General features: G+C 37.6%; 1 pseudogene; it reads left to right on the top strand.

Moving 5' to 3' along the window:
* Positions 1 to 2,858: 2,858 nt before the first annotated feature.
* On the top strand, positions 2,859 to 8,608 carry LOC125128670 (tropomyosin alpha-3 chain-like; annotated as a pseudogene).
* The last annotated feature ends 15,182 nt before the right edge of the window (positions 8,609 to 23,790 follow it).

The raw sequence follows: 23,790 nt of genomic DNA, 5'->3' as shown, positions 1-23,790 counted from the left end.
TCTCTTTTCCCCTTTATTCATGTATTATTCAGTCATTTATGGGCCATAGATATTTATTTTATGCTTTGGGTTATATTCTAAACAATACAACATAAAATACATAATCAAAAACAATACTAGGAGTTCCCGTCGTGGCGCAGTGGTTAACGAATCCGACTAGGAACCATGAGGTTGCGGGTTCGGTCCCTGGCCTTCCTCAGTGGGTTAAAGGATCTGGCGTTGCCGTGAGCTGTGGTGTAGGTTGCAGACGCGGCTCGGCTCCCACGTTGCTGTGGCTCTGGCGTAGGCCGGTGGCTACAGCTCCGATTCAACCCCTAGCCTGGGAACCTCCATATGCCTCGGGAGCGGCCCAAGAAATAGAAACAACAACAACAACAAAAAAAAAAAGACAAAAAAATAAAAATAAAAATAAAAAAATTAAAAAAGATCCATTAAAAAAAAAAACAATACTATTTTATTTTGTTATTCAAATAGTTGCAGCTTTGGTCACTGGAGACTCTCTACTGGCTCCTGTGACCCTCTGATCTATTCCTACCAATGTGGATTTTTTTTTTTTTTTGAGTGCTTCTATTTTCTGGCACTACAGGATGATCCAGGGATATTTTACGTATGTCCTGCCCAGTCTCAGAATCGGCCATTTCTCCAAGAAGCCCTGATTCTTTCACTGGTGAATGAGATTAGAAACCAAGATCTAAATTCCTCCTAAAGTTAATATGAGATCAGAAAGAATGCATTTTTTCTCAAGATATTGAACATAGTATCTGCTCCCTGGGAAATCCAGCCTGAGAAATAAGTGAAACATATAAGATCCGAATAAAACAAAACAGCAACAACAGCATCAAACCAGCAATTCATATAGAACCAAATAGAAAGGCAAAACTCAAGGGACTACTCTGACCACCAACACCCCTGACACCAACATTCAAACAATTTCTTTCCCTAATAGGATTCTAGAGTTATACAATTCTACTTAGTAACTGTCATTGACCTTAACGCTAACCCGACTGAATATAAATTGCTTGACACATCCTGGCTGATATGGACAAAGAATGTCACCTGCCATTTTAGTGAACAAAAGATGTTGAGGCCATCAAGCTATCAGAAACTGCAGCTGCCCCCTTGTGGTGCACCCTGAGGAGAATTCAGGATGGAGAAAAACCAAGTTGTCTGCCACTAAGCCATCAGCCTCCACAGCCACCCCCAAGGGTGCACTGTGAAAGGATTCATGGAAAAAAACAGAATACTAGCCCTCCATAGTTAAGGTGAAAGATTAATTTCTATAAACTCATACTCTTGTATCTTCTTATACATAGAAAAGCACTAAAGTCATTAACTTGAGATGTTTGATTTTCTTCAATGTGGTGATCTCTTGATGTTCCAACTACCTGGGTTTTTTTGTTTTGTTTTGTTTTGTTTTTTCTTTTTTCTTTTTTTTTTTTTTTTTTTTGCAAAAACTCATATATATTCTAGTTCTTCTCTTACCTCTTCAGACCAATCCCTCAGAGCTGAGAGGCTGTATCTCAGGCTTGAGTCCTTAGTAAGTCCACCAAATGAAATATAATTCTCAACTTTTAGATTGTGCATTTTTTTTCAGTTAATAGTGCTGAATAAATTTTTATTCTTCTTCTTCTGCTTCATCTTCTTCTTCATCTTCTTCTTTGTCTTCTTCTTCTCCTTATTCTTTTCAATGACCACACCCAGAGCACATGTAAATTCCTGGGCCAGGGATTGAATCCAAGTTGCAGCAATGCCAGATCCCCTAATGCAGCACTGGATCCTTTAATCTACTGTGCCAAACCTGGGATTGAACCCTCTCCTCTGCACCACCCTGGATTCTTAACCTGCTGCACCATAGCAGGAACTATAACGAATACTTATTCTTATCTTACCTTAATTATCCCTCCATTTTCCACTTGATTTTTTCATTGGGCAGCATTTGTGTCCATGGCAGCCAACACAAATAGAACCCAAAAGTAGCCCCAGTCATAGGCTTGGAAAGGTTAAAATTTGTGGAGTACTAGTGGAATGTATGAAGAATTTTAATCTAAGATTCATAAATTATCTACACACTAGAATTTTAACACAAGGGATGGTGTTTATTAATTGTTCTTGTCTACCATTTCTGCCAGGTTTAAGAAATGTAACAGCCAACCACGTTTTCTCTATTCTTCACCTACCACACTGCACTTATGTCAACATAAAAGCAACATAACCAGCAAATCTCACCATTCTGAATATTATTATATGCCTTCTGCTCACATGAAAGTGGATATTGCTCTACCATTGAATACTTTTTTTTTTTTTTCTTTTCAAGTGCTAGGGTAAGTGCTGCCTGATTCTGATAAAATGATTTAAATTTCCAAGCACTGTACATGTCAGCATTCCAGTGTGATCTAGGACAGAAGGGAGTTGTTTCCATTCACACACAAAATGCACAGACTTGAGCTGACTTGCCTTATGTACTTAACAAAACCACAAGTGGTGCTATCCTGCTGAGAACCAAAATATATCCTGCTATTCTTAACAGAATTTAAATTTGGCTCCTGGCTGTCCTGCAGTTGTCTTTGTGAAGCAAGATACCAAATGGCCCCTTTAGTCCCAGTTTGCCTATGAGGTTAGGTTATTTACTTTGGGGATAGAAATCAGCTTAATTTAAAGAATAACAGAATTATTATTCTTTCCCAACTGTGGTTGAGAATGACCATATTTATTTCATAAAAAATAACAAAAAAGCACGTGATTGAGAATAATATAGGATTTAGTAATAAGGTTTCAGTTACAAATTCACAGAGAACATTCCCTCTAGGAAATAAATTCTTATCTACAGTTGCCTCACAAAGATTTAGCATCCCGAGGATATGGGGTAAAATAATACTATAGGCTTGAGGCAATTATTTTGATTTCAATTGTGGTTAAATGTACCCTGTCACATTGCTCTGTAATTGTCACAGATTAAATATTTCACAAGTTTAGTAAACTATAAAATTTTAGTAGACTAGTAGATTGTAGTATTGCTAGATAAATTATGGGGAATGTTCTCCTTAGCCTCTAAAATTATGCAGATAAAATTAGGCTAAAGTGAAATATTAAGGACAATTTTAAGAAAATAAGTGTGTTACAAATGGATAATTTTAAAAGTAAGGAAGCAGGGGAGAAGCCAGTATGTATTAAACATCTCTGTACCTATCAGCTTTAAGTGTTGAATCTAAAAGGAGATTAAGATGTATAGAGGAGTTCCCACTGTGGCATAGTGAGTTAAGGACCTGGCCTTGCTGCAGCTATGGTGTAGGTCACAGCTATGGCTCAGATTCGATCCCTAGCCCAGGAACTTTCATGTGCCGTGAGTGTGGACCCCATCCTCCACCTCCCCAAAAAAGATGTATAGAAATTAGCTTTTTTGTCCAAAGCTATCAAACTATGAATGTCCAATGGTACATTCAGATTCAGTTCATTCTGTTAGAAGTATTCTTATATGTGCTCCACAGAGGGAATTAAATGGCTACACTTACCCTTGGTTTAATGGTTGCATAAGCATCAAGTGTATATTTAGCAGCAACTGTTGCTATCGTTTCTTCAACTCAATGCCCCCACTGTGTCTCCACAACAGACTCAGACTGTATTACAAGGAATCCAGGAAGGACACTTAAACATTCCACAATAGAGCAATAATTTTGGCAACAGGAAACCAATATGATATCCAATTTATGACCTATTCCTTATTTGTGAATAATTCATATTTTTTGTAGTAAATATATCTTGCTTTGACGGTCTAAAGTGTATTAGGAAAAAACACCTCACCAAAACCCTCCTTTCTAGGGGGAGGGAGTGGGAGGGATCGGGAGCTTGGGCTTATCAGACACAACTTAGAATAGATTTACAAGGAGATCCTGCTGAATAGCATTGAGAACTTTGTCTAAGATACTCATGTTGCAACAGAAGAAATGGTGGGGAAAAAAATGTAATTGTAATGTATACATGTAAGGATAACCTGACCCCCTTGCTGTACAGTGGGAAAATAAAAAAAAATTATAAAAAAAAAAACAAAAAAAACCCCTCCTTTCTTCCCTCAACTTCCAACTGCTAGCATGTGTTTGTTTACTTGTGCATTTGTATACACATCCATCTTCCAAACTAAGTTTCTTTGAGAACAGCAACTATAATATCTAATTTTGTATTCGTTCTGCTGGAAAGAAAAATTTCTTATCTGACATTTTTAATATTTACTGATCTAATTTTATTCAGTAAGATTATAGGAGTAATCAAAAAGCTAATAGACTAGTTTTAATTTCTATTGCTTCAAAGTTGATTCATATTTACACGTTTTTTGACTATAACATAGAGACTGAGGTAAAAAAAAAAGTTCTACTAATTTTGGTGTCCTCTCATTTTTTTCTTTTCTTTTTTCTTTTTGCTTTTAAGGGCTACACCTGCTGCTAGGGTCAAATCGGAGCTACAACTGCCTGCCTACACCACAGCAACGCAGGATCCAAGCTGCATCTGCAACCTACACCACAGCCCATGGCAAGGCCGGATCCCCAACCCACCAAGCAAGGCCACAATCGAAACTGCATCTTCCTGGATACTAGTTGGATTCTTTCCCTTGTGCCACAACAAGAACTCCCTCTTATTTCTGACCAATGTGTGACATCGTGCTTGCTCCTAGGTCCTGATAGAGGAAGGATGGGACTTTTTTGTGTACTCAAATGAGAATGCTCTTCTCAATCTGAACATATTCACCACTGTTGGTGGAGAGGCACAATAATAACTCAGGTAGTCAGTGTAGGAGCATGGGCTTTGATGCATTCTTTGATGTGGCTATGGATTAACTTTTGTGGCTTAAGGGCTCCAGGGAGTAACATCCCCACCAGTCTTGTTTACTATAGAGAGTGTACCTACACCTAGATGGACATTAATCTCTAACCCAGTGTGACTCAATCTACAGGAAGAGAAGGGTAAAGAAACCATGAGACTTATGGGACATTTCCCCCCCTGAAACACCTGTTGGACAAGGACCCATATAGGTAACTTGGCAAGGCCAATGGGAGAAAACCATATCTTTCTGGACCCCACGTTAGTAATGCCCATCTATAGGACAATAGAGAGGGGGGACTCTTAGATGTTACCAGAATCCATGGTGCACAGAAGATAGAAGTGTGGTCAATATTGAAGAAATCATATTCTAGAGATGCACTGATTTCAGTCTAAATAGTTCAAGAGAAGACATGGTTTGAAGACATAGTATTTAGTATAATGAAATTTAAAACAGTAAATTTAACATGAACAGAAAATGAATATGTTCACATTTTCCCATATATTCAGATTTTGTAAGTCTTGATTTTGCAACATGATCAATGAAGCATATTAAGAACCTTTGAAGAGATATTGGAAGCCAATGTTCATTCACAGGTGGCATGAGTAATAATGCAACATACTTTTAAAATCATATTTCAAAGCATTGTGGCAAAAGGATACACAGGACTTAAGACATTAGCCAAGAATGACACATTTGACCATAAGGAACATGATGAGATGGTTCTGTAACATGAAAGGGAACAGATTGAGTTTGGACACTGTAAGGAATATTCATGTGCATTTGAAATCCAGCAGGGAGGGCCCTGTGGGGCTCCTGGGCACACAAGCTTTTCTGTGTTCCCCATTTCTTGTTTTTTGAGAATGAACTTCAGCCTCCATGACCTTTCCTGAGTTCCAAAAAGCAGGTTCAAACAGTTGCTTATCAGGGAAGGGAGGGGATGCAGAGACCAGGGAGCAACAGTCAGGAGACAATAGTGTAGCCTTGGGGCAGGATCCTGGTTCCTGCTCAGGGAATATACATAACAAATATGCATAACATTATCTTTGAGTTCTTCCACAGAATTGAAACCCCCAACAAATGGAAGATGTTGATGCATTCTTCATTCCAAAAGAAGGATCGTCAAAACCAATCCTGGGACCACCTGAACACCAGCTTTGAAAAATAATGCAATGGCCCAATGGCCCAATTTTTCACCACTGAACTTTAGAATCACCTCAAAATTTCTCCCAGGGGGGCACAGTCTTTAAGGCATTAGTCTGCGGTGGTCCCTTTTGCTTGGCAAAGCAATAAAGCTATCTTTTTCTCCTTCAACCCAAACTCTGTCTCCGCATTTCCATTCAGCACCAGGGAGCAGAGGGCAAATTCCAGCAACAAATTGACTGTACATTAAACAAATAATAAGATCCTCTTCATCACCTATTATTCTAAATCTAGATCAATAAATCTCTCTTCATCACATTGATCCATACATATTCTCTAAATCAGGAGTTCCCGTTGTGGCACAGTGGTTAACGAATCCGACTAGGAACCATGAGGTTGCGGGTTCGGTCCCTGCCCTTGCTCAGTGGGTTAACGATCCAGCGTTGCCGTGAGCTGTGGTGTAGGTTGCAGACGTGGCTCGGATCCCGTGTTGCTGTGGCTCTGACGTAGGCCGGTGGCTGTGGCTCCGATTCGACCCCTAGCCTGGGAACGTCCATATGCCGCAGGGGCAGCCCAAGAAATAGCAAAAAAAAAAGGCATATTCTCTAAATCAAATTGTTAATACTGACTTCTCTCTTGACCAAGATGGAGCATCAGGGAACAGATTACTTTCACATCTTGTACATAATGACAAAAACATTATAGCTATTTTTATCCAATTAAATTATGGATAGGGCAAAATATTTAAATAATAACCAATTAAATATAATTCAACATTATTATCCTTATCATAATTTGCTATAAGGTATAATGTGTGTTCCTTTACTCATGTCAGCTTTTAGCAGTGTATACCTTGCATTTTGTTTCTTTCTCTTGCTTAGGCTTTTTGGGATTGAATCTTCCCAGATCCACTCAATTTTTCCTCAGAGCCATGCTTATGGCATGTATGACTAAGATAAAACTTCAGTAGGGAGGAAAAACTCTAAGATGCTGCCTTCTGGTTTTCTTCCATGTGTTGAGATAAAGTGATTGTAGAATATAATCAGGATTTTTAAAAAATTTTTCCCTGGCGTTCCCGTCATGGCTCAGTGGTTAACGAATCCGACTAGGAACTATGAGTTGCGGGTTAGATTCCTGGCCTTGCTCAGTGGGTTAAGGATCTGACGTTGCCATGACCTGTGGTGTAGGTCCCAAACGCAGCTCAGATCCTGTGTTGCTGTGGCTGTGGTGTAGGCTGGCAACAACAGCTCTGATTAGACCCCTAGCCTGGGAATCTCCATATGCCATGGGCGCAGCCCTTAAAAAAACAAAAACTTTTTCCCTCAGTAACTTTCCTTTCTCGATAGGAATTTTACTGCTAGTTACTGTGTTTCCTAGGAGTAATTTAAGTTGATTTACTTAGAACCTTGAATTATGCCTAATAACCATCTTACTTATAGGATCAGCTATACAGGTTTTCTGAATCAAATGGTCTTGTTATAAATGCAAGTTTATGTCAAGTGTGACTTTAAAAATATATAACCAAAACCTTTCACAGATTTGAAATTTTATTTTCAAAATAGTTTTACCAGAAGGAATAAAAGAAGTTTACTGAAGTTATTGAAGTTGATTGTGGCCTCTAGCCCCAAAGAATGGTACTAATCACTGACAGAAATTCGGGAAGCTCTGAAAAGAGAAAGACTTCTGGGGGATTTTGATGCATTTCATTTTTAAGTTTAAGATCATGACAGGATACTCAAGAGAAAATGTCCTATGGGCCATCAGAAATGAGAATGCCTAAAGCTCTGGTAACTCAACAACTACATTGGCATTAGGATTACTCTTCACATAACCCTGAGAAGTCGGCAAATTATGCTTCTTGGAAAAGCAGCTGCAGTGCCTAGTGAGAAGGCAGGAACTTGAGGGCAAGCAGGAGCTGGGTAATTGCCTTTGTCACCACCATCGAGGCAGTGAAGCACAAGATCCAGGTTCTGCAGCAGCAGGCCAATGATGCAGAGGAGAGGGCTGAACTGGTTGTGGAGAAGCTGGACCTTGCTCAAGAAGGCCTGGCCACTGCCCTACAAAAGCTAGAGGAAGTCAAGAAAGCTGCTGATGAGAGCAAGAGGTATAAAGCTTATTGAAAAATGAGCCTTAAAAGATGAGTCAAAAATGGAACTCCAGGAACTCCAACCCAAAGAAGCTAAGCACATTGCAGAAGATGCTGGTAGGATGTATAAAGAGGTGGTTCCTATATTGGTGATTATTGAGGGAGACTTGGAACCCATGGAGAAGTGAGCTGAGCTGGTCCCCTTGCAACAGCTAGATTAGCAGATCAGACTGATGGACCAGAATCTGATCCATCTGAAGAGTCTGAGTGCTGCTGAAGAAAAGTTCTCTTGAAAAGAAGGCAAATAGGAGGAAGAGATAAATAGTCATACTGATAAACTCAAAGAGGCAGAGACCCGTGCTGCATTTGCTGAGAGATGGGTAGCCAAGCTGGAAAAGACAATTGATGATTTGGAAGAAAAACTGAAATGTACCAAAGAAGAGTACCTCTGTGCATAAAGGATGCTGGACCAGACTCTGTGTGACCTGAATGAGACGCAGAGTGCCCCAGTCCTGCCCTGCCACTGCTCCTTCCTCCGACCCCAACTTCACCAGCCTGCCCAAAGCTGATCTTTCAACTGAGGACTGATCTTTAACTGGAAGGCTGCTTTCTCCTTTCTCTGCCTCTCCCATCCTCACCCCCCTGCCCTTTTCACCAGACTGTCTCTGCCTCTCCCAAAAGTGATTCCAATAGGGCTTGAGGCTGAGCAACTTTGGGAACAACATTCAATGGAAGGTGAGCACAATGCAGTGTCTTTAAAAGCATGTTGTGATGTACATATTTTGTAATTACATTTTTGTTGTTGACGTGGCAACTATTTGTAAAAACATTCCAAATAGTTCTGAAGCAGCAGTCTAATCCCTTTCTCACTTTTGGAAGGAAATGTTTCAGCTTAATGCATGTTGCTGAAGGATAACAGTATGTTAACAGTATTGATAGTGAGGCAGAATATTAACTCAGGTAGTCAGGTAGGAACGTGGGCTTTGACGCATTCTTTGATATGGCCCTTGATTAACATTTGTGGCTTAAGGGCTCCAGGGAGGAATATTCCCAGAGGCCTTGCTTACTGTAGTGAGTATACCTACGCCCAGATGGACATTAATCCCTAGTCAGTTTACAGGAAGAAAAGGGCAAAGAAACTGTGAGACTTACAGGACATTTCCACCCCTAAAATCCTATTGGACAAGGGCTGGTAGAGGTAACTGAGCAAGGCCAATGGGAGAAAACCACATCTTCCTGGACCCCACGTTGGTACCCCCCCATCTTTAAGGAATAAAAACCCCTATAGGACAATAGAGAAAGGGGGCTCTTCTCCCCCCTCTCAGCAGCCCTGGGAGCTATTTGCTTTTCTTTAGTAAAGACTTTGCTTGCTTGATGCCTGTGTGTTCGCAGAGTTCATTTGACTGCTGACTGCCGTGAACAAGAACCCGGATTCCGGTATCATCTTTCTGGTATCAGTAGGGATGGAGTAGACACGGGTAATTTTAGAAGTCCCAATAAAGGTCCACAGATAACAAGGGAAACTTGGGGGACATTGGGAGATCACTGTTAGTAAATAAATTGCTCAAAAAAAGCCATCAGAACAAGGCAGGCTTGATTGACTAATGGAGGTATAAGAATTGCCTCAGGTCATTGGGTGGGGTCTGGGATGAGGTCTGCATTCAGATTCAGACCAAGGGCAGGAGTTTGAGGACCACCTTTCTGCTGATTTGAATACACACCTTACTGGATACAAAGGAGGAGCTGCTACTCCCAGAAAGGAAGAGGAGGGCTTTTCTGACCCCCACTCCCCTTGGAGGATAAAACTGTAGCCCACAGTTTCCTCTGGGCAGAGCCACCTTCCCTGTCTGCTTGCAACTCTCACAAGCATCCTATCCTAATAAATCTATCTCTTGCCTATCACTTTTGCCTCTCACTGAATTCCTTCTGTGTGGAGACATGAAGAACCTGAACCTCAGTGAGTCCAGACACAGGGTGAGTGCTTCTAATTTAAAACCTTGGGTTTAAGTCCCAATCTAGATTTAGGCTGGTTTGAGTCCGGCACATGGGTTCAAGTCCCAATCTGTGTTCTGGCTAGGTTCAGGCCATTAGTGCTGTCAGTTTCAGTATGGGCCTGCCCTACTGAGAACCAAACATCCCAGAGAAAGACTTCATTATGGGAAACCTTGTTGCTCTGTAGAAAGTACCCACCAAACTAGAAAAGTGATTCCAGGAGTTAGACAAAAAAAAAAAAAAAAAAATGCTGTTCAGGTTTTCAGCTTTACAGTATCTTTGGGCAATGATATTTTTTTCATCTGAAGTGATCAAACAAATTAAGATGATGAGACCCCTCTCTGAGACCAAATCCTTGTCCCATCCCTACCCTGTTCCCAACTGCTCACAGAATGGATCATGTGCCCCACTTGTGGAGGTGACCACTTATTTGCTCTCCTGCCTCTTTGAAAGAAAGAAAAGAAAATTATGTGGTTTTGTTTTTTGCTTTTTTTAGGGCTGCACCTGTGGCACATGGAGGTTTCCAGGCTAGGGGTTGAATCAGAGCTGTACCTGCCAGCCTATGCCATAGCCACAGCAACATGGGATCCGAGCCACATCTGCGACTCACACCACAGCTCATGGCAATGCCAGATCCTTAACCCACTGAGTGAGGCCATGGATTGAACGTGTGTCCTCATGGATAGTCGGATTCCTTTCTGCTGAGCCACGACGGGAACTCTGAAAATTATGTTTGCCACTGGTTTAGCCATATGAAGCTCATCTCGTCACCCTTTTCTGGGTCTGAAGCTGCTGTCTCTAGAAGCACATCTAACAAAGCACCTCTCATTGTGCTTTGTATCAGTTAGTGCTAGAGAAATCTTGAATAGCTTATGTATAAAGCTGTTTTTAAATTTTATAGTATTTTGGAACTTTGCTTCTTTGGGGCTGGGGCACACTAGTCACCCCATCTGGATGTAAGAGCTCTCTACACTCTGTGGGCTGGCAGTGTGCTGATCTTTTAAAGTTTCTTTCCTTACACCCTCCCGCCCTTTTTTTTGGTGAGGTTTCAGTGAGGTCTTTTAGTTAGGCATCCTGCAGCTTAATTGGCTTAAAATGAACTCTCTTTTGGTGTGGTCTATTTGGAGGCCATTTGGGAGAAAGAATAACCAGTTGTGTAGCTGTTTTGATACCTAAAATTGATGTATCATTTTGAAATAAAGAACCAGTCCCCTCCAAAAAAAATTCTTTTTTCACTTCTTAAATATCTTATGTACCACCAATGAATTCCTGTACTAAAAATAAAGTATGAAATATACTTCTAAGGCCTACCTATATTCTTGTTAACACCAGGCTCTAATTTTTTGCTCTAAAGTAAACAATAATGAATAGAACAATGCTCTAACTATAGCATCTAATAACTTTCCCATCTTCTTTTATTAAATATATTGCCAAAGCTTACATATTATTTCTGCAACCCCTTCACTCATCCTTCATGCCTTTTTTGTTTTTAATCAAATCTCTATTTCACAGAAAGTTCTCAGATTTTGAAAAAACAGAGTATTTTTACAGATCTTGGAAACTTTAAATCATAGCAGAACATAAATTATCCACTTTATAAGTATCTTTCATTGTTCTTTCTGGGCCCAGGCTAAATGATACTAATTAAAAATGGAAATAAAAAAATTAAAGAATTCTAAAGAACAAAACAAATCTCTTTGCTTAAAAAAAACTAAGTTCATGCTAATATGTTTAGAAATACATCCAGGAAAAAAAAATCTTAATATTATCTTTTGAGCACTTGGTAAGTCCAAAGTACTCAATCTTTATTATATCTATTTCTCATTAGACATATGCATTTCTGTTTCACAGAGGAGATGACAGACATGGAAAAATACTGAAGAGTTATTTGTATAAATCAAAAATGGGACTCAACTTTTTCTCTTAATTGCCAAAAATAAATGTCTATCAGAAACTATAAAGTGACAGATAAATATAAGCACTGCATCCTAGAAGATATAATAGTAATAATAATTACACATGGGCCAACCTACAGTTTTTTCTTCATTTTCAAAACCTGAGCATTTAAGTTAGCAATGTTTTATATCTCGATCAGAAACAAGATATGTGAAATTCAAATTTTATACATGTATAAAATGACACCATAAATTAATTATCCATAAAAAACAGAGTGAAAAATCGGCAGATCCATCAAATAATGACACTATCAACTCTGGTTACATCATTAAAATATAAACAGATAATTCTTAAATACACTAAATTGTTAATACAAAAAATAAAATAAAATAAACACCCATAACTTTAGAGTCCGTTTATACCATTCCTATGAGTAGCTTTAAATATGTTTTGTTTTCCAAAGAAAAATTTAAATTACTTTTTGAGAAACTCTCTTTTTAAGCTCTTATTATCTATTTCTGCAGTTATTTACTGACATCTTAGAATGTGATGCAGATTTAATGTAATCACATGGCCACAATCACTCTAACCATTTTACATATATAATTTACATGCATATTTATATATACATATGAATACGTATATAATTTCTTATCGTGTAGTTGCCATAATAGTGAAGTTTTTCCAAGCCAACCCTTAATGAAAAGCCACTAGGGGGGGACCAAGCATCATTTTTGTTTCTTCTCTTGCTCTCGTTACTAATATTATTTAGATATTATTAACATTGTATTTGTGTTTCACTATAAATTAATTTATTGGTATTCTTGAAGATTTTCCAAGTTACTAGAAATGTTTGAACAAAATTATATCCAATATAAATTAGTCACAAGTAGTTGAAGTACTTCCAAACACCCTATTTTGTTTAGTCTTAAAAGTATTTGATTTAAACGGTTGCAATCTTCCTAAAATCTAGATAAAGGTTAAATGTGAACTATGAATTGTTTACCCCACCAGAAGTGAATTTTTTACTCCCTCTAGGTTTTTGTGTTACATAAATTAACCACAAGTTTGGAAATAAAATATGTAACATGAAAACAATGAGGCTTAGGAATATTTCCCAGCATTTGAAAACTTATGTGCTAAGATAAATATAATAAGCTATAATAAACAGTAAGTCTGTTTTGAGAAATCAGTTGGTTGGGATAAAGATCAATTTTTGTTTTATTCTGATTTTTACTGAAGTTTATCTTGAGAGACTTTAGTAAAATAGATATTAATAATCAAAAATATAAAAAATATAGTTAGCCATTTGCAGCAACATGGATGGAACTAGAGACTCTCAAACTAAGTGAAGTAAATCAGAACGAGAAAGACAAATATGTGATATCACTTACATCTGGAATCTAATATACGGCACAAATGAACTTTTCCATAGAAAAGAAAATCATGGACATGGAGAACAGACTTGTGGTTGCCAAGGCGGGGGGAGTGGGATGGATTGGGAATTTGGGGTTAATAGATGCAAACTATTGCCTTTGAAATGTATAAGCAATGAGATCCTGCTGTATAGCACTGGGAAATATGTCTAGTCACTTATGACGGAGCATGATAATGTGAAAAAAAAGAAGGTATACACGTGTGTGTGACTGGGTCACTTTGCTGTACAGTAGAAAATTGACAGAAGACTGTAAGCCAAGCTATAATGGAAAAAATAAAAATCATTATAAAATCAACAAAATAAAAATATATATTTAAAAAGAAACAGTCTATAGTTTTAACTTTCAAAGGTCTGAAGCTTAATAAGTAGTTTGGGAAAATAGAAATTAAAATCTTTATTGAAATTTCTGAAACAGTGAGCAACTATACAATAAAGAAGTCTTAGAGTTCCTGTCATGGCTCAGTGGTTAACAAATCCAACTAGGAACCATGAGCTTGCGGGTTCGATCCCTGGCCTTGCTCAGTGGGTAAAGGATCTGGCGTTGCTGTGAGCTGTGGTGTAGGTCGCAGATGGGGCTCACTCAGATCCTGCGTTGCTGTGGCTCTGGCATAGGCCGGTGGCTACAGCTCTGATTAGACCCCTAGCCTGGGAACTTCCATATGCTACGGCAGGTGCCCTAAAAAAAAAAAAAAAATTTTATTTATGAAAGTGGAAATGAATATTTGTTATTTAAATCAAGGATGACAGAAAGAGAAATGGTTAAAAAAAAAAAGTATTTACCCAGTATTACCCAGACTTTGAACCATGAAACAGGCTATTACAAATAAGCTAGACAATGCCATCCTCTTATTTTCCAATCAGAACATGCTTCTGGAGTCAAACTACTAAGCTTCAGCTCTGTCATTTGCTAGTTAGGTGATCTTTAGAAAACGAGTTACAAAAGCCACAGTTGGGAGAATAAGAAGTTCCTCTCTCACGGAATTGTTAAGTGGATTAGCTGAGATACTGTGTATGAGGCATTAAGCAGCACACCTGGCACAGAACTCAATAAATGGAGAAATACTATTACATGAGAAACTCTTCATCTTAATGAGTGGGTTGGACAAAATGCATGCTCTTCACAGTACTCCCACCACTGTCTCATGGACAGATTAGTTACTGTTATATACCATCCCTTCTCTCGTTTGTATCATTTCTTCCTTTCTTAGCATTCAAATTCTCTCTCACAGGTTCCTCAAAACGTCCCTTTCAAAGACTTTGGACACGTAATTTAATGCAACTGAAAATCCTGGAACCATAAAATAAAAAAGTAATGACTATAAACCCATGTTTAAACCTGACACTGTATTCAGTGAAGGACTGAGAGGATATAAAAACATGGTCTCTATCTTCAAAGATGAGAATGAGCTAGAGTAGTAGGTGGGAGGAGATGGGAGGAAAGGAGAGGGGAGGAGTGGGGAGGAAATTAAATTTCTGTTGTTTTAAGCCACCTAGTTTATAATAATGTTTTTACAGCCATCCTAGGAAATTGATACAGAGGGACTTCCTTTTAAATCATCACAGTTAGCGAGAAAGAATAACAAAGAATCATAGCTAGAAAACGGAAAGATTTAGATAAGAAATATGTGTATTGAGTGTAACAGAGAAGAACAAACCTGACACCATATTGAATCTATTCCTTTAGCTCTAACCTTTGTTCTGTTGCCTATGCCTAGTCATGCTGGCTTTGCACTTTTTTAAGACTATTGCTTATAGCTTGAAATATAGAGCCCTATCTCAAGGTTACGCCTCCAAGGCTTGACCTTTAAAGGTATAACACTTTTCATTAATATAGAGATAAAAAGTTGTAGAACACAGAGATTTACAAGAACATCATGATCAGACCTACATGGTCAGCTGCAAAAACAAATGACTATTACATCCCCTCCAGAGTCTGGCCAGCACCAAAAAGTTTGCAACAACCAGCCACATCCTCCCCCCTTTTAGTATAAAAGAAGCCCAAATTCTAACTTGGTTAGGGTGGTTCTTTGGGACACTAGTCCACCATCTTTTCTGTCTGCTGGATTTCGGAATAAAGTCATTATTCCTTGCTCTAACACCTCATCTCTAGATTTATCAGCCTCTTGTACGGTGAGCAGTATGAGCTTAGACTCTGTAATTTGGGTAATGCAAAATTTTGTAGTTAAATAGAGATGGCTTAATTGAAGTGTCAGTGACATTTAGTTTCCTAACATGCTCCTAGATTTCCTTTGGCTTTATTTTTATATTCACTGCTGGTGATACAGAACAGGTGAAATTGTGATTTAACAATTTAAGGTATTGATTCCCTCACCTGGTTTTTCTCTCAGTTCTATCACATTCCTAAAGATGTGCTTATCCTAGCCTTTTCTCTCACAAATGTAAAGGTGGTGGAACATGTGTTCCCTGATGAACATTTGATGCTATACTTTTTAGTCCTGTGTGCTGAAAATATAGTGTTTTGCATTCTCATTTACTTAATTTCAAGAAAAAATAAAAATTGGAGTTTACATGAGTCTAATAACTATAAATTATTATGTGCCAGGCATTCTGTTAGGTATGTTCATGTTATTATTTGATTTACTCTTCACCACAATCTTTTGAAGAGCTATTACAACCTCTACCTATGGGTGGAGAAACAGAAGCCAATGAGGTTGTCAAAAGTCATTGAGAATAGGAGATAATGCTAATATGAATCTGTCCTTGTCCAGAGACTTACCAACTAATCAAAAAAGGATTTTTATGTAGTTAATATGCCCAACCTTAATAATTTGGCTCAGAGTCAAGATATTACTAATAATACTTGAGATTGGCCTTACACTGCCTGATGTAGCAATAAATCAGGCAATGGATAGGTAAGCCTTTAGCAAGATGTTTTTGGTTGGACCAAAACTTGTACAGAGCTATTCCTTCCATAAAAGGCTATAAAATACTACCAGAATCACAAAATGTGATATTTTCAGATGGAACAGTCCTGGAGTTAATATAAAATGCTTATTTTATTTTTTTATTTTTATTTTTTGTGTCCTTTTGCCTTTTCTAGCAAGGCATATGGAAGTTCCCAGGCCAGGGGTCTAATCAGAGCTGTAGCTGCTGGCCTATGCCAGAGCCACAGCCACGTGGGATCCAAGCCACATCTTTGACCTACAGCTCATGGCAACGCCGGATCCTTAACCCACTGAGCGAGGCCAGGGATCGAACCCACAACCTCATAGTTCCTAGTCAGACTCACTAACCACTGAGCACAATGGGAACTCCTAAAATGCCTGTTTTCTGAAAGAAGAAACTGGAGGCAGAGATTGTTCAATGATTTGCTCAAGGAGTACATGGCTAGTTAATGACAGAACTTGATCTAGAATTACAGGAATTTAAAAGGAACAAGATCACTAATATTAAACCCCTCGGCAAACATTTTAAAAAAGTCAACTCAAACTACTATGGAAGGAACCTTGCATTTACAGAGAATTTTTTACTAAATTTTTTTATAAAATGATATTTGAATTATAGTGGAAAAGCAAGAGACCCCAAATGTAATCACCAGAGAGAAATTTTATCAAGCAGAAGTTATTCACATGGTTTTGTCTCCTCAATCATTAAAACAATGCATTCTTAATCCCATCGTTTTGTCAAATGGTCAGCCAACTAAATCTTCTGTATGGCTTGAAGAAGCAAAAAGTTCCTCTTTGATCTAATCTCTGCCCGTTTCCTAGTTATTGCTATTCTAATTAATGAAGTATAAAAAGAAATCACAAACTTGTCATTTTGGTTTGCTGTCATAATTTTTTAAAAAAATTACATGCAGGAGTTCCCACTGCGTCTCATCAGATTATCTAACCGACTATATCCATGCAGATGTAAATTGATCCCTGACCTTGCTCAGTGGGTTAAGGACCTGGCGTTGCCATAAGCTGCAGTGTACGCTGCAGATGAGGATCAGATCTGCTGTGGCTGTGGCTGTGGCTGTGGCTGTGGGGTAGGCTGGCAGCTGCAGCTCTGATTCGATCCCTAGCTGGGAACTTCTGTATGCCCCAGGTGTGGCAGTCAAAATAAAATAAATAAATAAATAACACGTAAACTTGTTTTTTGTTTGCTGTACAGTTCTTTTGGTTTTAACACATGTGTAGACATGTAACCACCATAACAATCAGAATACAGAACATTTTCATCATCACGAAATACTCCCTTGTGCCATCCGTTTATAGTTTTATACTCTCCCCCTCCCACTTTTACTGTCTAGCAACCCTAACTCCTTTTCTTTTCCTGTAGGCTTGACTTTTCTATGTCATATAAATGACAAAATGTAGAATGTGGCCTTTTGAGACTGTCTTCTTTCATTCAGCATAATGTCTTTGTGATGCTTTCATGTTCAGTGTATCAGTAGTTGTTCTTTTATATTGCTGAGTAGTGTTTCATTTTATTGGTTTATCAACAGTTATCTATTTTAACTGTTAAAGAACTTTTTTTTCCCTTTTGCCTTTTTAGGGCACACCCATGGCACATGGAGGTTCCCAGGCTAGGGGTCTAATCGGAGCTGTTGCTGCCAGCCTACACCAGAGCCATGGCAACGCCAGATCAGAGCCACGTTTGCGACCTATACCACAGCTCACGGCAACGGTGGATCCTTAACCCACTGAGCAAGGCCAGGGATCAAACCCGCAACCTCATAGTTCCTAGTTGGATTCATTTCTGCTGTGCCACGACGGGAACGCCTTGTTGAAGAACTTTTGAGTTGTTTCCATTTTGGGGAAATTTTGAATAAAACTGCTATAAAATTCACATGCAGGATTTTTGTAAACAAATGTTTATACTCCAAATACTTAGGGGTCTCTCGGGTCAAATGTTTAAATTAATATTTAACATTATAAGTTACTGTCAAACTTTTTCAGTGTGGCTATAGCATTTTGCATTGCATTCATGTCAATAAAATATGAGATTTATAGTTGGTTTGTATCCATGACAGGTTTTGGTATTGTCTATCTGTTAGTTTTTGTTTTAGCCATTCTAAGTAGTGTATAATATGTAGTGGTGTTTCATTGTGGTTTGATTTGTTATTTTCTTCTTGGGTTACTCAGAAATGTATTGTTTAATTTCCAACTATTGGTGTGTTTTCCATGTACCTTCTTCATTAATTTCCAATTTAATCTCATTACAGTCAGAGATATACTTCGAGAGTTTTAATTCTTTCAAGTTTATTAATGTTAACATCTATTTTGTTAACTTTTTAACTTCCTCTGTCTTAAAAAGAATTTTTACTTCTCCTCTTGTTGAGTGGTTTATCTACAAATGTCAGTGCCTGCTGATTGATTTAAATGATTGCTCAACTTTTTACACTCTTGGTGATTGTGCTGTCTGCTTGTTTTATTAATTAACAGCAGAAGAGAGTTGAAATTTCCAACTCTAATTTTGAATCCCTCTATTTCTCCTTTTAGCTTTTTCAGTATTTGATCCATGCATTTTGAAGCTCTGATGTTAGTTATCTGAGCTAATTATTATATGTTCTTGATAAACTGATCCTTTAAATAACTGTATAATATCAGTTTTAATTTCTTATAATTTTCCTTACTGTTAAGTCTACTTTGCCAGTTGTCATAATAGCACTCTAGCTTTTTTGTGATTAGTGTTTGTATGGTTTATCTTTTCCCATCCTTTTACTTTTAAATCATTCTATTTAACGTGGATTTCTCATAATCATCATAGTTGGTTCTCTTGTTTAAAACTGATATTAAGCCTATCTTTTAAGTGTGTGAAACATTTACAATTTAATATAATTATGATATGCTTGGATCTATGCCTACTACTTTATTATTTGTTCTGTATTTATCTCTTCTGTTGTTCGTTCCTCTGTTTTTCATTTCCTGTTTTCTTTGCATTATTTCTCTTTCTTTTTTTTGTTTCTCACTCTTTTTTTGCTTTTTAGGGCTGCACCCATGGCATATGGAGGTTCCCAGGCTAGGGACTGAATCAGAGCTATAGCTATAGCTATCGGCCTTCACCACAGCCACAGCAACACCAGATCTGCGCCACATTTGTGACTTATGCCACAGCTCACGGCAATGCCAGATCTTTAACCCACTGAGCGAGGCCAGGGATTGAACCCACAACCTCATGGTTACTAGTTGGATTTGTTTCCACTGAGCCATGATGGGAACTCCTGGATTATTTCGACATTTTTAGTAGTCCATTTTTTTTGTTGAGTTTTGACTATAGGTATTTGTTTAGTTATTTTAGTTGTTTTAGAGATTACAATGTACATACTCAGCTTTTTACATTCTACTTAAATTGAATATTTTATCACTTCCACATGGAAAGTAGAAAGCTTATCACTACAGAGATACATTTACTCTCTCCCCTTTATGTTGTGGATGTCATGTGCTTCACACCTATAAACATTAAAAACCATGTTACAACTTTTTGTTCTTATTGCTATATGCATTTAAAAGAAATTAAGAGAAAATGATTATATTTACTGAGATCTTTACCATATCAGTTACTTTCCCTACATTTCTAACCTTGCAACTTTCCCTCTAAGGTATTTCCTTCAGCATCTCTTTTAGAGCAGGTCTGTTGACCACAAATTCTCTTAGTTTTCATTCATCTGTGAATGTTTTTATTTTTCCTTTGTTCTTGAGTAACGAACATTTGTTGGATGTGGAACTTTAGGTTGACACATCATTTCTTTAGTACATTACAATTGTTTTTCTACTGTTTTATGACTTCCATGGTTTCTGATGAGAAATCCATAGCCATTTAAATCATTATTCCTCTGTACATAGCTCATTTTTTTTTTTCTCTAGCTGCTTTCAAGATTCTTTCTTTGACTAGTTTTCAGCAGTTTGATTATGATTTATTTTGTATCTCTCTTCTAAACTGTCCATTTGATTTTTTTTTTCTATAGCTTCTATTCTCTACTGTGATCTTCTATTCTTTCTGTTCAACAGTAAGAACAGTAACAGTATTTCTTGGGACATGGTTTAGCAGCTGCTTTAAAGTTTTCAATTATTTTCAGGATCTGTGTCCTCTTAGGGTTGGTGCCTGTTGAGCACCCTTGCAATTTCTCAAGATTTCCCCATGTTTGCTGCATTGAGTAATTTTGCTTTCGGTGGTCCCTCTCTCCCACTCTGGTGGCTAAGTTTGTCTCCAGAGCCAAGTGGCAAGTGGATAGAGAGAAAAAAAAAACAAAAGCAATGGGGATTCTCTCCACCTTTTCCAACAACAATCCCTCTAGTCAGAGAGAAGGATTCTTCTCCTTCAGAGGTTTAAGTGATTTCCTGGCCCCTGCTAATGCCCTGCCACCAGGGAACTGTAGTTTCAGGACTGGAGCTTGCCTTAAGACATGGCTAAGACAGAAACAATCTAGTAAAGTACCCCTACTCTCTATTCCACGAGTGTTCCCCTTCTCTCTACTAAAACCAAAAAAGCAATGCTTCTCTCTGCTCTTTTTTATCTATGCTGGTAAGCACTTATGACATTTGGGCTGCCTTCAAATTTGGGCCAAAATCAAAATCAGGAAACCCATTGCCAAATCACTCGTACTCCAAGTGGCACCTTTCTTCTCTAATCTCCCTGCTGCCATATCTTTCACATAGCCTTCAAATAGTGTTCCATACCTTCAGCCAGGGATTTTAGTTGCATTCAGTGGGGGAGACAGGACAGAATGTCCTTACTCTACCTCAACCAGACGTGGAGGCTTTTCACAATGTTTTAAATCAGAATAAAGCTACTTGTAAAGAAAGACGATTGTGTATATTAAATTTTATAAGTGAATATGACATTTTTTGTTTTAAAGTATTCCATACAGGTTAACTTAACAACTTATTAGTTATAACCTTAGTGAAGATTATATGATTGTGTTCACTAATAATTGAAGTATCTATAAATACATCTATGAGATAATACAGAACAAAGTATGGCTTGATTCAACTTCACCTAACATTTGTTAACACCTTACTATATACTAAGTGCTTCACCTGAACTTCCACATTTAATCTATGCAATAATTCATGAATTAGCTACTATTGTCTATATCTTATAAGTGTGGAATACATGGGTACGAGGAGCTCAATTCATTTTTCAAATCCAGGGTACAGGGGTACAGGGATAGATTGGCAAACTTTTTCTTGAAGAGCTAGATAGTAAATATTTTAGGCTTTGCAAACCATGCAATCTCTGTTGTAAATACTCAACTCAGACACTTTAGCAGAAAGGCAGCCATTTGTAAATAAATGTGGGTGCCCATGTTTCAATAAAATTTAATTTATAAAAACAAGCATTAAATCCATGGACCTCAGTTTGCCAACCCTTGCTCTAGAGACCAAACATCTTACTATCATTTGCAACTACATCTTTTCCCCACATAAATCACCTTTTTTCTTTCTACCAAGCCTTAAGAACTTTACAACAAATAACTAGAATCAATTGTGATTATATTATTAGAAAGAAAATGTACTTTTAAAAGTCAGAATGAGATTTTTTTAAATTTGAGATTTCTGTCATTTTTATGTTGTTTTTCACTATTTATTTTTGTTATATCAAGTCTTGTAATTTACTAATAAGATGACTTTCCAGTCAAATACTTCTGTAGAAAAACTAGCCAGCCAGAAAATATTATCTAGGAATGGTCACTAACTCTATTACCTTGTGAAATTTCAAGCAGTGCTCTTGGTACATTGAGAGCTGATGCTGAGTAAATAGCCAAAGAGAATTTCTGCCTTGAGAAATAGTAAAGGAAATTGGACTGAGAATGGTAAAGGGAATTTAGAGAAGAGAAAAAAAGTGATTGCCACCTGTCTCTCCTTAGAGAAAACATTATTTGACTCAATGCTTTTATAAGTTTTTCTAAACTCTATTACTTTCAATATGGTATTCATATTTAATTCTATCAATTTATAGATTTTTAGTGTCCTTATATTAAACTTTACCATTTTTCTGTGTCTTCTCCTGTGTTAACCCTTTTACTTGAAAAACATAGTATTATATTTCATTCAATTTTATATCCCATGTTCCTTTACAAGTTAAGGTAAAATGTCTTAGATAGGTGACACTGCTCTTGAAGAGTGAACCATGACACAGAGATGTGAAAAATCCTATAAATCTTTTGGATATTTTTAAAGTTCCATCCAGATATACACCTAAAACAATAAAGAGGAGATATTTATCTTTTCATTTTAAAATGTGAAGAAGTGATTTATTTAAAATTGAAATTTCCAGTGATAAAAAATGCTATTAATTTATGATCTGGCTCAGATATATGTCTTAATTTAACCTATACACTAAATTTGTTAAAAATTTTTATTTAAAACCAAAATTTAATAGCTACTTCGTACCTAAATTAGAGAGGCTTTTAGAACAGTCTTCAACTATATTTTTAATATTTTAGTTTCTAAGTTTCATGGCCCAAACATGTGATTTGAGTGTACTACTCTTAATCATATTTACACAAATCTTCTATAGTGTATATGCAGATAATTTTAGGAATGGTATTTAGGGATTCAAAGAAAAGAGTCTGACTTTCATGAAGGGATCACCATGGTGCATGGGAAAAAGACCAAGCACCAGGGTGAAATTGATAATTCAGTAGAACTGTGTCCTTGGAGTCAGAAGTGACCAAGAAAATATAAAATCCAGAAACTGGCAAAAATCTTGGACTTCCTACAGAAAAGAGTGTTCAATTTAAATAAACTCCAAAAGGACAGACTGACCTCAAATAGGTCCAATTCTGTTCTAAAGCTGTGTAAACACCATGATGCTGCTGCAATTTTAGCCAGACTTCACAGAATTAGTGGGCAAGGTGTTCATTATTCAGTTGGAGCACAAGAAGTAATTTTGAAATTTCTTTCTGTTTTCATTTCTAAGAAAACACTATAAAGTGTTGGCTATGAAAATGCTTCATCTGTTTAAAAGAAACAAAAGAAAATTCCAACAACAACAAAATGCCCCTTTTCATTACTGCATTTCTAAGGTCCACTGGTAAAGGGTAAACATTTAAACTGCATTTAATTTTTTTTTTTTTGTCTTTTTGTTGTTGTTATTGCTGTTGTTGTTGTTGCTATTTCTTGGGCCGATCCCACGGCATATGGAGGTTCCCAGGCTAGGAGTTGAATCGGAGCTGTAGCCACCGGCCTACGCCAGAGCCACAGCAACGCGGGATCCGAGCCGCGTCTGCAACCTACACCACAGCTCAGGGCAATGCCGGATCGTCAACCCACTGAGCAAGGGCAGGGACCGAACCCGCAACCTCATGGTTCCTAGTCGGATTCGTTAACCACTGCGCCACGACGGGAACTCCTGCATTTTAAATTTTAAAATAAATTTTACTTAAAATATCTTGGCTACATTGGCACTACTAGGGCATTTTTGGAAATGTGTGTTTGTTCACTTAAGGTTGAATCTCATGTTGTAAAAACGTGA

This window comes from Phacochoerus africanus, chromosome 6, assembly GCF_016906955.1.
Source record: "Phacochoerus africanus isolate WHEZ1 chromosome 6, ROS_Pafr_v1, whole genome shotgun sequence".
NCBI classification, from domain to species: Eukaryota; Metazoa; Chordata; class Mammalia; order Artiodactyla; family Suidae; genus Phacochoerus; species Phacochoerus africanus.
This window is presented reverse-complemented; position numbering and strand designations above follow the sequence as displayed.